The sequence below is a fragment of the Lepisma saccharinum genome, chromosome 8 (genome assembly GCF_977018435.1).
Source record: "Lepisma saccharinum chromosome 8, izLepSacc3.1, whole genome shotgun sequence".
In the NCBI taxonomy this organism is placed as follows: domain Eukaryota; kingdom Metazoa; phylum Arthropoda; class Insecta; order Zygentoma; family Lepismatidae; genus Lepisma; species Lepisma saccharinum.
The window spans coordinates 86,815,210-86,827,591 of NC_139236.1; the positions used below are offsets into that span (position 1 = coordinate 86,815,210).

At 41.3% G+C, this 12,382-nt stretch overlaps 1 protein-coding gene and 1 long non-coding RNA gene across 6 annotated transcripts in view; one reads left to right on the top strand and one right to left on the bottom strand.

Annotated features, from left to right (window-relative positions):
* The window catches only part of LOC145991266 (solute carrier organic anion transporter family member 74D-like), a 315,986-nt gene that overhangs the window by 170,372 nt on the left and 133,232 nt on the right, over nucleotides 1-12,382 (top strand). For all 5 annotated transcript variants that reach the window (XM_083127233.1, XM_083127232.1, XM_083127236.1 and 2 more), the window contains one exon: nucleotides 33-120. The gene's annotated coding sequence lies outside the window, so the exon portion shown is untranslated. The remainder of the gene's footprint in view (nucleotides 1-32; nucleotides 121-12,382) is intronic.
* Nucleotides 1-12,382, bottom strand: part of LOC145991269 (uncharacterized) — a 184,246-nt gene that overhangs the window by 9,533 nt on the left and 162,331 nt on the right. The window lies entirely within an intron of this gene.

The window sequence follows — 12,382 nt, forward strand, 5'->3', positions numbered from 1 at the left end:
CATCTTTGTGTAACCGCCTTTCCCTTTCACAGTGCGCTGGTACGTCACACCATCAATTCGACTGATGTCACCGCTCCTTGAAAGACTGACAACGAGTACACAGAAATTTACATGAAGGGGGTAAGTACTTGTGTCTGCACGACACGAAGATGCGAAGGAAATTCTATTTGTACTGTGTTATTTATACGTTTGCATAACAACATTGTCTAAAATGTAGATGAATTGCTTCCGGGCATTAAAGTTCTGTTATGCGAGGGTTGGGGCATAAGTCACGGCAAACATGTACGTAGACATGTCACGAGATGGCAGTGTGATGAACGGTTATTGTACAAAGGGCAGTGGTAATTTATTTCCAATCGCCGGTCCAGAGCGTGAACAGCATTCGCGGGAAAGAAATGCCAGAGGATGCAACAGGAGATGGTGGAAACTGTGGAGTATAGTGTTGTACCGTAGTATGCGCTTCTTTTGTTCCTGTAATGTTAATGTATACCTACTTTCAGACTTGCTCGCTTCCCTGTTACATATGATGAACAATTTGTTCATACATTCCACAATACCATACACTGCCCCCCTTCCATTTGTATATTTCGGAATTTCGTGCTTGTCCCGCATTCTCGCGAAATAAAATAGTTGCCATGACTTATGCCACAACCCTCGTATTTTCGAACCTCCATAATTTCTGTGTCTTGCGTAATTTAATATAGTGGTGGTACTGTATTCTGATAGACATTGTGGAAGGCAACATCTATGGCGCAGTTGGTTGGTGGTTCTCGGCGAAAAGTGTGGATGAAGACGTCACGAAGAGTGCCCGACTATCATCACTTTAGCATAGCTTTTTGCAAGCATAAATTGTGTCGACGTGATCAATTTCAGTGCTAAGAAACCAAGATTACACGGTTTGTGTATAAATTACAATCCCTCTACAAGGATGCGATGCAGATTTTGTCTACGATTAAGTTGTCCACAATAATGTAGAATGTTCGGCAGTGGCGTATACTGGGTTAAGAACCTGGGCTATCGCACCATATCATAGTGTTCGAATGGACAAAAATTTACTTAAATCATTTGAGGTGGCAGGTTGAAGTGATGTGACTCCGTGATTAAAAATATATACGTCATAAATAAAACATGGAAATGTACACTGTCAGTAAGGAAAGGATTTCAAGAGTTGGTGTTTTAACACCGGGTATCGAACCCGGGACCCCTTGATTACAAGGCAAGGATTTAAAGAATTTCATTCTTATTTGCATAAATAAGAGGCCCATATTGTTAAATATCATGTAGGCCTATATACGAGAATAAAAATAAAATTTCAACCTACCTATTTTCACGATTTTATGTTTTATATTTTATGCTCCTTGTTGGCGCAGTGGTAACGTCGTTGCCTTGAAACTAAGGGGTCCGGGGTTCAATACATGGTGGTTTAGATACCACTTTAACTGTAGGTCCGATCCCCATTAGCTTATCTGTTCATAAAGTGGACACACAAGAGAAATCCACAACGATTTGGAGCTTATCGTTATTCGTAACCCGAATAGACAGCTTGTTAATTATGTACCTCATTTCAGTTCACTACACAACACAGCACATATCATTCATAAAAATACAATCCACTCACTATTCACACGCTGCCTCTAAATAAATTGCACGCACCAAGACCACTCAACGCGATCTAGACTAGAACTGGTCCTTGTCATTTCGGTAATTTTTAGATGCACTCATAAACCATTCCCGCTCAGCCAACAATTTTCTACTCCCCACTGTATCTCTAGTTGTTTGAAGGTCAACGACCTCTTTTTCAACTCCTCTGCAAGCGTTCAATGATGTTGTTGTCTCTGCCACATGACAAACTTTCCCCTTGCCTGCGATAATTTGGCTTCAAGATTCCCCATTCCTGGGAAAATTACATGCTGGGAAAAATTGGTTTGCAACATTGACCCAGACTGTTGAGGAAGTTCAGAGGGGTTTTTCCCCCGCCATATGCAACCCTGTTCTCTCTCCTGTAACAGTTTGGCGCCACAACTCCCCGATCCTGGGGAAATTGCATGCTGGGAAAAAATGGTTTGGAACATTGATCGGGGTCCTGTCAAGCTTGACCACGGTGACCCCCGTGGAGTTGCCCGCCGGCGCTGGGCCAGACGTCTCGCGAATTCAAAGAAAGCGGACAATGTTTAAGAAATCAGGTTAATCTTCTTATTGAAATGAACAATTTTATGCACATTTTCTGATATATATTTTTTTGTGTATTTTATTCACCGAGTCTGGGGTTTGCAGATAGCCCCGAATATACGCCTCTGATGTTCGGTGTGAAAATTATTCTCCCGAGTTCCAGCCAAACTCTGAATAAATTTAAGACTGTCTAATGGTATTCTAGCATAACAGTCGTGTTTAGCTTATGCTGTTAAAGAAGCCAGAATATGTGCTCGTACTTATTTCAGTTATAGGATATGAAATTTTGAAGGTGCTGGAAAATGCCCTTGCACCAGAACCTGCCGGACAACAAACTCGTATTGAACGCTCACGTGGAGGCCCATGTTAGCTCAGTCTACAGTTCCCGTCTACGCTTTTTGACTTTCTCTGCACTCGCGCGTCTGCAGTATTTTGTTACACGGTACAACGCTGATTCGTCTACATCGTTGATTTGCTGTCAAGTAGTGTATTTGGTGTTTGCACTACTTTCTGAAGCGGTGAAGTGTGTGGTGTATGATCACGTGGTGCGTGCTAACTAATCAAATGAACGTTTAAAGCAGCAGACGGGAATTTGTTGAATCTTTTGAACTTGAACACCGCTATTCGTCTGCTTGGTCGAACGTCATAGTGATTCTGATCCCACTTTGAACTGTAGATCATAAATTGAACTTACAAACTCATACGAATATACACGGTAAAAACATGAGAAGCACAGGCGACATTCGTTTCAAGTAGTGACCTTGAGTGCCTGAAAGGTGGAAGCATATGTTTTCTGGGTTACGAGTGGAGGATCCAAAGCTTTTCTTCTTCTTTTTAGTCGATTTTTCAGCAGCAGTTCGGCCAAGGACATGTGAATAATTCCATGGTGGCTGTCGACGCTGTAATAGGAACATCTGCGACACCTGGATTTCGCAACCGAAATTATTTTGGCAGGTGCTGAGCGACTTGCTTTCACCTTCACAGCGAGTTTCGATTGTTCTAGGCCGGAAATGACTTCTGCAGCACTTTGCCCACATGATAAGCATTGGGAGCACCTTTGCAGCTTGCAGTGAGTTAAAAGAGCGGGTTTCTCCGTTTCTTTTCGAAGCTTCCGTTCAGTTTTTATTATTTTTACGATGCCAACTGTGTTTTGTCCAATTCTTTTTTAGTCGTGAACATTTGAGCCGATCTGCTCCATAGTGTCAGGCACATTTAGTCAAATATATTGTAACAGAACTCGATTCACAAATGGCACTGATAGTCTTTCATCCATTAAGTCCACTTTACGCACAATAGGTTAATCGGAACTTGACTTACAGTTTAAAGTGCGATCCGAACCGCAGTGTGCCACCACCGTGTATCATACCAGGGACCCCTTGATTAAAATGCGATGACGTTACCACCACGCCAGCGAGGAGGCCTTAATCTGTTGCATGCTGGGTGATCCAACAGTTGAATATCTGAGCGTCAAAATGCAGACAAGGAACTTAGTAAGATTTTAGAGCAGAACAACCCGCTGTAAGTGTGTGACAGCGCTCTCGTATGCACGTGTGGAGTGCAGAACAAGCTGTTATAATTAGGGCCCGGGACTTTATGTCCTATAAAACTGTAAAATATGTATGTAATTATGTCATATAAATTGGAAAATATGTCATGAAAAATTACAAATATGTCAGAAAAATGCAGAAATATTCCCAGTAAAGCCAAAAATATGCACAACAATACTCTCGAATTTCTCCCATACCCGATAGAGTAGAATAGGGGCTGTAATGTACCGAATGTTATTTTTACTTTTGACTGATTTTTGTGAAAAGCGAAAAAGGCAAAGAAATGAGAACGAAACTTCTTTACTTCCCGTGCAACAATGAGAGAGAACATTTTTCCTCAATAATGTTTGCATGGCTATCAATTGTCGCTGGGATAAAAAAAAAAGTGGGGTATTATTGTTCTGTACTAAGAAAAGACGGCACCTTTCTTCCTCCGTAATTTCCACATCCTGTCATCGACAATATGAACTATCCGTTGTGCTAAAGCTACGAAGAAAAAAAAATGAAATAACCGATTATGTGCGAGATAATTGCGAAATTATACAGAAATATGTCTTATTACAATAAAATTGAAGAAATATGTTGTAAAAACGCGAAATTGGTGAAATATGTCAAAATATGCTTTGTCAAGTTTGTTTATTTCGGCTGATTTTCATCAGATATGTAAAGATCTCACCCCTATAATAGATCAGAAGCCAAATTAAAAATATGTTATAACAAAGTCCCGGGCCTTAGTTATAATAGCGATGGAATCAAGGGTGACCCCCTGAGATTTCTGGAATGATGAAATTGTAGCGATATTTGATGACAAAAACTATGGTGGCTGCAAGTTACAGCAACTATTATTATTTTGCAGTACCCCTCGGCATGTAAAAACATGGATCAGAGGTACCATGAAGGACAGTAGATTAAGTGGTCTCTCACTGTGATTGATATCTGTGCATTGTGGAAAAGTACAAAAGAAAATGAACTGTTCATCAACAAGTGATTGAAAGGAAGAAAGGCGAATCTAGTTTCTAACTAAATAGTAGACTTGATTGGTTTGTTGGTTGATTTAGTGTTTTAAGGACACTCTATGCACAGTAAGGCTAATCGGGACTGGACCTACAGTTTAAAGTGGAATCCGAACCGCCATGTGCCTCCACCGGGTATCGAACCCGGGACACCTTGATTAGAAGGCGACCACTGCACCATCGGGGAGGCTCTTTGAATTTTATGATTTGTACAGTCATACATGCGGGCGCCCGGGGATGGAAGAGACAAAGAGCCAGGCCGCAAGCGGAAGGATTCGTCGGTCACGTTCGGTTAATATACCATATTAGGAAATTTAATTGAAGATTAGGCACACACAGGAGTTGTACTACGTAGAAATTTCCAGCGAAAAGTGCGGTAGCACAGGCAGAGACGATTCCACGCAGGTAAAACAGCGATAGCACGCGAGGCCAGGCCGGCTCGGCAGCTCAGTGGTTAGAGAAATGACACGGTATGCCAGAGACCCGGGTTCGAGTCCTGGTCGAGCCTGCATTTTTCGCTGAAAATTTCTACGTAGGAAATTTAAATATGTAAGTTTTGCTAGCAAATGTATATAACATTCACGAAACAACAGGGAAGGAACAGAACGAAACCTCATAAACGATAAAAATTTGCAAGAAAACCGGCAAAAATACTGAAAAATGATCTAAAAGCTAAAAATGGTCGGAAAATTGAAAAAAAAAGCTATGTTTTCTGGTTCTAACTGAAGGGAAACGGTCTGATATCAGGTTTAGTATTGTCCTTAAGACCCAGAAAATAAATCTGATTTTCATCAACTTCCCTTACCTAGTCGCCATTTTAAATTTAATAATAATAGCAGCCCCCTTCTCCCTGATGCCTTAAATTACCCTAAGAGACAGTTTATCGCGTCTTAGAAAATCTAACTCCTTGATAGTCATTTTAAGCTTCATTTAAGGTGCAACTTCGGTATTTTATGCGGATCCGGTTCGGCAACACTGGAGGTGTGTTTTTGTATGAACAATTCTCATTTTTTAAACGCAACACTGCTTCTACTTCTTTTATCCTCGCCTTGCCATTGTTACAATTCGTTCTATTGCTATCAGTTCGTTCTTGCTACCTTGTAAATAACCTGATTAGCTTATTGGAAGCTTCGATGAGAAAGCGTCACATAAATCACGAGTCAGAAATCTTACAAGCCGAGACAACAGAGTGTAAACAGCAGACTTGAAGGTCACAGGTACTTTCTTTGTGCGTCACAGTAAACAATGACTAATCTATGGTAACGTATATTTTTAAAAAAAGATTATTGACGTTTACCTAAATTCGTCGCGTGATTTATTTACAGGATATGCTGTAGATAGGAGGATGTAGCGTTGTTTTTTCGTGATACGTAAACAGCATGTGACGTTCGAGGGACAAGACAGTTTGAAAAAAAAAATGTTGAAAGTAGCAATTGGTTAGCAGAGGTGTTACCTTAAAAGTAGATTCTAGTTTTGCCAATTATTCTCTGTGAAAAATCTCTGCTTGAAGATCAAGTTGGGTTAATTCATATTGATGACTATATCTGGGATCTGTTTAGTTTCCTGATGTGGTGAGCCCGCTGGGACTGGCGTACACAGAGGAGCTGATGGCGCTAAATAATCAACATTTTCCAATGAAAGCAGTAAATAACTAGGTAAATACGCAGTAGTAAATGCACCCCTCCCCCCTCCGCCTTAAAATGACGCTTGATGATGATTATTTTGAGAGTATAAAGTTCTAAATTTAAGAAATTGGCAGAACCTGTTGCTTGGATAAGTAGCTAGTGGTTACTTCTTTCTGGTGCCGGGTAAAAAAGAAAAAAAGTTTAAGGTAGATTATAAAGGGTGTTTCATAAAGTGCGCAATTTTTGAAAATGCAATAACTCAGTCAAAATTGCATGAAAGTTGACATTTTGTTTTATATTATTTTACACATTCACTACGATTCAATAATTTAAAAGTGAAAAGTGCCCGTATGCGATTTAAGAGTGAAAAATGATGTCTGGCATATGTCCACCTCCGTTTCGTAAGCAGGCAGTAACTCGATCTGTGAAGTTCACCATGACTCTTGTGCAGACATCTCTGTCGATTGAACCAATTACCCGTTGGATTTCCCTCTTCAATTCGGTGATTGTTTGAGGTTTGTTCATGTACACTTGTGACTTCACATAACCCCATGAAAGGAAATCACATGGGGTGAGGTCACAAGACCTCGAAGGTCACTCCTGGTCACCACGAAGTGAGACCACGCGGCCATGAAACTTTTCTTGCAGTAAGGTTATTGTCTCGTTGGATGTGTGACAGGTAGCCCCGTCCTGCTGAAACCACATACTCACGGTATCCAGTTCATCCAGAGCAGGCCACACAAAATTTCTGATCATGTTCCGATATCGAAGACCGTTTACCGTACCTGCATTTTCGTTCCCATCTTAAAAAAAAAGGGGCCAATCACACCTCCTGACCAAAATCTCAAAGAATCCCCGAATTGAAGAGGGAAATCCAACGGGTAATTGGTTCAATCGACAGAGACGCATGCACAAGAGTCATGGTGAACTTCACAGATCGAGTTAGTGCTTGCTTACGAAACGGAGGTGGACATATGCCAGACATAATTTTTCACATACGGGCATATGCCGGACACTTTTCACTTTAAAATTATTAAATCGTAGTGAATGTGTAAAATAATATAAAACAAAATGTCAACTTTCATGCAATTTTGGCTGAGTTATTGCATGTTCAAAAACTGCGCACTTTATGAAACACCCTTTAAAAGTGGTAACTGTTGTGGAGGATAGATATATCTCAGTGTGATGGAAGGAGCAAGTTATTATTATTGTCTCGGTTAGAATTCAACCCTGCAGTATTTTCTTTAGACAATAGTAATGCAAATAATGGCAATACTGGGAATTTCTTTTTTGTAGTTCGAGGTGGGTGTTAAACCTTGCGACGTAGGTCTTCCTGTCTGATTGATTTGCTTTATTTTACTTCGCTTTTGTGCTACTTTTGCGAAGATGGGGATGAGTGATGATATGATGAAATTGATAATTGGATACTTGCAAACATCCATACCCAGGCTGGGATTCGAACCCTGGACCCTTGGCGTCATAGCGCGATGTGCTAACCACTCCGCCACGAGGGCAGGCTTTTCCTGTCTGATGTTCTGGATCAGAGTAGAAGGAATAAGAGTATTCTATTCCCGTGTACCCAACATATCCAAGCGTATCACTAGTGCCATCTCTGTCCATGCGCGAAACTATTTCCAGTTATTGCACATCTCATTTTCTGATTGGCTTCTCGTGAACAACTACAAAGCGGGAGTGGTTAACGTTTCTACGTTTTATTTTTTAGTATCCCTAAATGTACTTTTTTAACATATAAACAAGATAAAGGTATGTGTATTTGGTAAATATTTGACCGTTGAGGGAAGATTCCAAGGCAGAGACATCTGTCGGAGCGTTGCTACACCACTAGGAACTTTCGTACGATGCTCACCGAGGCCAATTGATAGTCTTACTTTTCACATTCTCTTTGTCGTCGATAACTAGGCGGACACAATTTTTTCTGCATGTCTTAACAGCAACCTGTCCCGAATCTAGCAATTGCCAATCATACATCTAAGAAAAATACCTCATACGAACATTAACTCCTATTTAGCTCTGCAAATTTACACAAACAACTCTAGTGCAAAATCTTACATTTGCTGCTGGCGGAGTATTGAAGATCAGAGCCAACGAAAGCGTAAATAGCTAACCCTTTCTAAACCAACTCCACCTGTGAGAAGACTGGCAAAACTAATGGGTTTTTTTGTTGGGGCTTTTGTGGGTATGTCGTGTGCGCTTTTTCGGGTCCTTGACAGCCTTGAAGAAACATTAACTTGCCCCTGGGCACGTGACCAACGGGTGGGGCGTAATTTTCGGAACGTGGAGGCATGCGCGGACGTTTCTTTTCCTGTGTCTTCCCTTCGCATCCGAAGCAGGTGGATGTATTTGCCGACCTACGGGAACAACAACGCAGATGCTTCTTGACTTTCGTTTGTTGTCGACAGGTGGCAATCGTGGGTATTAAACGCAGCAAGGTCCAGAAAAATCCCAACAAAACCTGTCTAAAACCTTCGTTGTGCCTTTATAAACATCGTAATCATTGTCAAAAGTCTCTGGAAAAAATTACATAAACTTGTGAGACCAGATCTGTGTGATAGATGTGTACTACTACATACACATGTACATAAGTACTCAGGTTTCGGGAAAAAATTCGCTGGCTATTTGTATCATGAGTCTTATATTATATCTAGGTCGATGCTCTGATTGGCTAACAAGACATGTCTCGGGATTCACTGATCTTTAACCGCCCAACTAAGGCCTTGCCTTAGACTGTGACGTCACATATATGCTAAGACCACAAAACGTGGCCAACTCACATAACCAAATAGTATCAGGTTTCGATCGGAAGTAATCTTGCACATAAAGAATGTGTTACCGGTGTTCACATAGCGGATTGCACCTCAGAGACTATTCATACAGGCAAACGGATGGGTCAACAGTCAAACTCGAATATTTGAACGTGTGTATCTGCTTTAGGACAAAGTAGCTTAATGTGAAGATGAACATGTATCGCACAGAGACTTAGACGAGACACATTTTTGCAATGGAGACAATGCTGAGCGAACTCTCAGACCGAAGCGTCACGCGGCCCTTCAAGTCTATAAGATAGCATTCACCGCGCATGTGCAAACCGAAGCGACATGGTGCACACCATTGAGATAACGACCCACCCCGAGCGACAAGCGATACGTGCAGCTTGCTTGTCGCTTCAGTTCGAAAGGTTGCATTGATTACTGAGGGTTCGTTTTCAAGCGAAGCTTGTAGCTTCAGTCTGAAAGTTTTCCTAGTGAATTTGTACACTTTAATTTTACCCAGCTACTTATTCCAATCTACCTAGCCGAGCTTTGTAGCGCAGTGGTTAGCACAACGCTCTACGACGACAGAGTTCCCGGGTTCGTATCCAGACCTGGGAATAGGTGTTCTTTGTGAGTGTCCCTTCATTCCATCGTAATATCACTCATCCTTATCGTCGCGATTATCCAAAAGATGGAAGAAAAGCGACGCTCAATAACAAAAATCCAAACCAATCCAATGTACCTGAACACATTAAAGGCAGACTGCCACGTTTTGTTAATGTGCTAATTACATAATGTTGATTTTGGGGGAGGAGAGAGAGGTTGCAGGACATTACGTGGGGGAGATTTGAGGGGAGAGGTACGAGAGTGCCAGGGGACAAATCCGCTTGGCGCTATTTCTACTTTTTACGTCATATTTGCGTCACTAGAATCACTCTTGTGTTCTTCGGACACCTTGCGATGCTTAAAAAAAAACAAGGAAAAAAAGGGGAGGAAACTTGTTGTGACGATCACGTTGCGAAATGTGCAGAGATCGCGACTGCAGATAGAAAAAATTTTGCTGCGAAGAAAGAGAGGAAAAGGTATCGTTCGTGTGTCATGGAAGAAATCACCGAGAGTGGATCGAAATGATAGGTTCCTAGAAGCACCTTGGCAGCTGCGTACGGATCCAGGTATTTTGAATTGCAATGCTTCGGCCCACCTGCAGAAAATGCAGATTGCAATCGCAGCCTTGCTCCCCACCAAGATCTCCCCCCTTTTGTTACCGCCGTATTGGCATCGTTTCAACTTTTCTTGTAAATTCTTGTTCTCAGAGTGTTGCCAAACTGTGTTCACCAAAAGCTCTGGTTTCTTTCTCTCATTTTAAGCAGTCATACCGTAACTGGGGGGGGGGGGGGAGAGACACTTGCCCCCCCATTTTCAGTTTACAAAATTTTGAAATCAAGGATAATTTTGTTAAGCTCCTTTGACCTGAGGATTAAAGTATTGAAGAGTGTTTTTGTGATTGAACAAATGCAACTTATAGTGCTGGGTGCTATTTTTATGGGGCAGAAAACTTGTCGATTCTGCCCCCCGAAGTTAGGTCCCAATTTTGATTCTGCCGTCCCCCCAAAGTTCCAACTTTGATTCTGCTCCCGCCCCCAAAGTTAAGACTCAAGTTTGATTGTATCCCATCAAAGTTAACTCCCAAGCAGGGACGGCGCCAGAAATTTTCGACTGGGTGGGCAGAAGCGCCATATTGATAGATTAGGGTGGGCAGTATAAATGTAAGACCATATATAGTATATGTGTGTATGTACGTCGTATGTATGACCTTCTCTCTTACACTCCCGATTCTCCTCTTACATCTTTTCCTTTTCCTTATCCTGTTTTCTTCTTTATTCTTTTCTAATCTATCCTCCCATCTTGTTCCATTTCCTTTCGCTTTGTCTCTGATGGACACAATTATTTCAAGGAAGTGTTTAGCATGTGCAGCCATACATTCTAACCACAATAAATGTGAATTAGGTTTAAGCTTGTGTTGCAAATACAAGGCACATACTTGATTTTATGTATTCGGCGACAGTGATAGATTGATTTGATTGGTTGATTTATTTGCTTTATTTTACTTCGCTTTTTGTGCCACTTTTTGCTAATTTGCGAAGATGGGGATGAGTGATGACATGATGAAATTGATGAATGAATACTCACTCACAAACATCCATGCTTAGGCCAGGATTCGAACCCAGGACCGCGTCGTAGCGCGATGTGCTAACCACTCCCGCCACGGGAGCCGGAGCGGCAGTGATAGAAAGTGCGATGGTAGACAATCGTGAAGTTTCTCGTAATTGAAGACATGTTCCTGAGCATAGTATTTTCATTGTATGAGTTTTTGACTGAAAGAGTTTTGTTAGTCGTTTGGGGATCACTTTTCTTAGCTTACAAGGTTTGCACAACTGACAAATCTATCTGAATGTTTGTAGTAGCGGCGATCGGGTGCCAACATTTGAGGGGCAAGGACAATATACTTTTTCTTGATAGAAAAGGCTTAGCATAAAGAGGCCATAGTGCGGGTGCAAAAAGTGGCAAAATGTGGCGGGGGTACTGCATCCCCCACTTCCCGCTCCTCCTAATTGCCGCCACTGCATGTTTGGATTAAAATGAACGTCTTATTAGGAATGATTTAAAACACACACGGAAATCCAATTCTTTGCTCATTGTCCATGAAGTATTCCTAGGCAAATGAAAGGCTATTTTGACAAAATATCACTCATATGTAATAAACAAGTGAGATTGAAAAATCTGTTCAGAATGTAAGAGATTATTAGCTAAGTTGCTATTCGTTTTCTGAACTCTCATGTATCTAATGCGGGAGAAGCAACACAACACACGTATGGTTACATGAACTTTTTTGAGGTAACAAAATGATTTAGGACACAGGGAATTCATCGAAGTTGATCACCGTAACAGCAATAATTCATCTATTTTTTATAGATGACTGGGGTTGTATGGCGTGACCATTTCGAATACACTAGAATGTCAACCTGTGCAGCATACCCTGAAAACTTAATTCTTTCAGGGCAACGAGTCCCTGAAGCCTGGAACCACTGTCAAAGTAATAATTTATGAGAGTTTGTATTTTGAGTGTCAGAATGTATTTGTTTTCACCCCTTCGTTACTTTCATCTAATCACAATTGAAATGACTTAAAATAAAACAAATCAACCACGGCTTACTCTTCCAAAAATGGAGTTTCATTAGCTCGGACCTCTTAGAAAG